This window comes from Henckelia pumila, chromosome 2, assembly GCF_033568475.1.
Source record: "Henckelia pumila isolate YLH828 chromosome 2, ASM3356847v2, whole genome shotgun sequence".
NCBI lineage: Eukaryota > Viridiplantae > Streptophyta > Magnoliopsida > Lamiales > Gesneriaceae > Henckelia > Henckelia pumila.
The window spans coordinates 79,391,195-79,395,292 of record NC_133121.1 but is presented as its reverse complement, the minus strand read 5'-3'; the positions used below and the strand labels follow the sequence as shown (position 1 = coordinate 79,395,292).

Sequence of the window (4,098 nt, the reverse complement as noted above, 5' to 3'; positions counted from 1 at the left end):
CTACCGCTCGGGCGCTCCCGCGTATTTTTGGAAAACATTATTCCGGGTGTTTTAAAAGGAAAGAACTCTTGGGTTAATATAAATAGAAGATTTTCAGACTTTAGAAGGGTTCGACACATAGAAGATTAGAGGAGGCGGCTGCTAAAGATCGAAGACTTCTTCTTCTCGTTGGGAGTTTTTCTTCTTCGCAATTTATGAATTTTTATGTTGAAAAACATTGTTAGATTGAAGTTTATGATGAGTTGTAGTAGCTAAACTATATTTTGTTGGAATTTATGGGATCCGAACCCCAAAACACGTATGTGTGATTGAACTTTTTGGACGAATTAAGTTTGATTTATACTAGTATTTGTTTTTATCATAGTTTATTATTATATGTTGAGGAGTAGCTAACTTTAGCATAGATTCGTAAGTTGTGAATTGTTGTCGAGAGATAGATTCATGATTAGAACGAATGATAAAATCCATGGACTTAAAATATGCATAGATATATGATATTTAGTACATGTTGATAACCATAGACCACCAAGTTGAAAGTTGTAGGAATTCAAAGAACGCAAAGAAATCAGTAATGATAAATAATTAAAGAGATTTAATTGTTTTATTGACTTGAGTTAGATTGGCATAAACTCGAGAGAGAGTGTCGATACATCAGGAATTTCTGTCAAATTTATGTGTATTAAAGTAAGATTCAATCGTCCAGTTCAATTAGGGGAAGGTGAACCGAAATTCCAACAAAATCCTTTCATATTATATTTTTCGATCTTGAAAAGTTGGTTTTTTTATCTGCATTAATTATAGTTATTCAAGTTGAGTTCATTAGTTATAAAGTTTAGTTATAATCAAATATCAAAATTTCGATACTTTGGGTAGAAAAGATAAGATAAATAAATCATTGTCGACATAGTCCCTGAGATGATACTCGTACTCAGTACACTTTACTATAATTTGAGTCGTGCACTTGCGATAATTTTGAGCATAATAGAAAGATTTTTATATCTATTTTAAGTGTTAGTATTTGCTCGATCAAGTTTTTGGCGCCGTTGCCGGGGACAATTGATTACTTTGATTTTATCTTATTTAATTTTCTTTACACCAATTTTAATCATTATTTTCATCTGTGAACTGCAGGATTCTCTTGCAGTGCATGCAACATCCATTTGAGTTGGAACTCATCCCTTTTGATACTGAAATCAAAAGAACCTTTCGCAGGAGAAGAAGGCAACAGAGAGAAACAATGGCGGAACAAGAACGACTACGTGGAGATGGAGAAGCTGAGAATAATGCACCACCTATCTAAAGGTCAATGATGGATAGCGCCTTGCCATCCATCGAAAATGCCAGACCAAGCATCATCAGACCAACCATAGCACCAAATCATTTTGAAATAAATCCTGTTATCATTCAAATGGTGCAAAACACAGTCCAATTTGGTGGATGACAATCGATGATCCATATGCTCACCTGACAAATTTTCTAGAAATCTGTGATACTTTCAAGATGCAGGGAGTTTCTGATGACGCTATTCTTTTGCATTTATTCCCTTTTTCTTTAAGAGATAAGGCTAAAGCATGGCTTACAAATTTACCTGCAGGTTCGATCACCACTTGGGATGATCTTGCGAAAGCTTTTCTCACCAAATACTTCCCACCATCTAAATCGATGAAGCTGAGAGCTGACATCACAACTTTTGCTCAAGGAGACAAGGAAACACTCTATGAAGCATGGGAGCGATATAAAGATCTATTGATGAGATGCTCGCACCACCAATTACCAGACGGTCTTGTGGTACAAACTTTTTATTATGGCCTTCCTCACTCTAATCGTACCATGCTAGATGCAGCTGCAGGTGGTAATTTATTACGCAAATCACCAAAGGATGGATATGGGTTAATTGAGGAGATGGCATCTAGTAGCTATCACCCTCAGTCTGAGAGAAGTGCAGCCAAGAGATCCGCAGGAATGCATCAAGTTAATGCATTCACCTCAGTAGCAGCTCAGCTTGAAGTCATGAATAAGAGGATTGAAGAGCTAACTTTAGGGCAGTTGGCGATGCGTATTAAAGAAATGTGGTGTGAGAAATGTGGTGCTGAACACTTAACGAAATATTGTCAAACAGGCAATCCATCATATCAGCCAGAGGGAGGCATGGTAAACCATGTAGGAAATCAAAACCGCCCTAGGAATGATCCATTCTTGATATGAATCTTGATGTGTAATATTAGCAAACACGATTACAATTTGAATCACACCCTCTAATCAATAAACAAAAGATCCAAAGTTTTGCCCAATCTTTGAAATAAGTAAAATTGATAAGATTTTTGGATTTCCACCTTTAATCGACGGTACAATTAACAAAAAAAATCACGACAATTGAAACAAAAAAAAACCTTCAGATAACTTGTATCTGACAATCTTCAGTGAGAAACAATCGAAAAACGTTTCCAAGTAATTAAACTGAAAAAGTTTGATTTGAAGAGCAAAGCAAAGCTTTGAATAAAATTCTTGAGAGAATTTCAATAATTTGTGTATAAACTGAATCTGAATTATTAAATGTATCGAATAACGAATTGTTATGCTGTATTTATAATACAACTACAAAATAATAAAATATATAGCAAAATAATATCTAAAGATATCAAAGATATCTCCTAAAAGTTTCCTAGTATAATTAGAACTTTCAAAAATAGGAAAATAATATCAAAATCCAGCAAACACACACAAACACACCGAGTGTGTGTTTTTTTCTCGGAAATCCAGGCTCGCTCAAGCGGACACAACTCTCGCTCGAGCGAGAATTGCACTGACTTTCATTTTCTTTTGAGCTCGCTCGAGCGGACGATACCCGCGCTCGAGCGAAAAACTCTCTGCCCGAATTTTAATTTCTTCATTCTTTTTGACTCTTAGCACTTCAAGGATGCATAAGCAACTCCCAAACTGATCTTCAATCTCTTCAACTTGATTGCCATATAATCCAAATCCTTCAACTCTTGATTGAAAATCACGGAACAAACCTTGGAACAATATGAATCTTCAAGCACCTCCTAAATTCATATCAATTCTCAAATACATATAATCCATGGTGGAAATAGCATCCGAACATTTCGTGTGGAGGACAGAATAATAGGACATATGGGAATCAGAACTACGGAAACCAGCCTCAAGAGAGAAGTCAAGCATGGAATAGATGATGCAGAAGTTCATATCATCCACCGAGACCAGAATGCAGAATCAGGATGCATCGATTAAGAATTTGGAAAATCAAATAGGGCAATTAGCTAAAGCGATGTCCAGCAGAGAGCTGGGTACTTTGCCAAGTGACATGGAAAAGAATCCAAAGGAGCAGGTCAAGGCTGTTGAATTAAGAAGTGGGAAGAGAATCGAAGGTGAGAGACGAGGCGAGAAAGAGCCAGAACCAGCTACATTAGAGAAAAATGCAGGTAAGTCTTCTACTTCTACACAACATCCCACATCATAGTCAAATATTGTTTTCCTGCAGCTCTCAAGAAGGCCAAGCTAGATTCTCAGTTTGCTAAATTCCTAGAAGTATTCCAGAAATTGAATATAAACATCCCCTTCACCGATGCACTGATGCAAATGCCCAGATATGCTAAGTTCTTGAAGGAGATTCTCTCCAACAAGAGAAAATTGGAGGAGCATGCAATGATCAATCTAACAGAAAATTGCTTAGCACTAGTTCAGAACAAGATCCAACCGAAGAAAAAAGATCCAGGGAGTTTCTCTATCCCTTGTGTTATTAATAATGTGCAATTTCATAAAGCTTTGTGTGATTTATGTGCTAGCATAAAATTAATTCCATATTCTGTTTTCAGGAAACTGAGCTTGGGAGAGCCGAAATCCACCAGGATGTCATTGCAATTGACGGACAGATCTATCTAATATCCAAGAGGGATAATAGAAGACGTGCTGGTGAAAGTCGACAAATTCATCTTCCCTGTGGATTTTGTTGTACTTGATATGGAGGAAGACTTGGACATGCCACTTATTCTGGGAAGACCTTTCCTGGCAATAGGAAAAGCACTCATCGATGTCCAAAAAGGACAGCTACATCTGAGAGTGGGAGAGGAGAAAATTTCA

General features: G+C 36.8%; 1 non-coding gene across 1 annotated transcript; it reads right to left on the bottom strand.

Annotated features, from left to right (window-relative positions):
• Positions 1 to 1,665: 1,665 nt before the first annotated feature.
• LOC140885814 (small nucleolar RNA R71) lies at positions 1,666 to 1,772 on the bottom strand. The gene has a single exon (XR_012151229.1). It is a non-coding gene; the product is annotated as a small nucleolar RNA R71 (small nucleolar RNA).
• Positions 1,773 to 4,098: the final 2,326 nt, after the last annotated feature.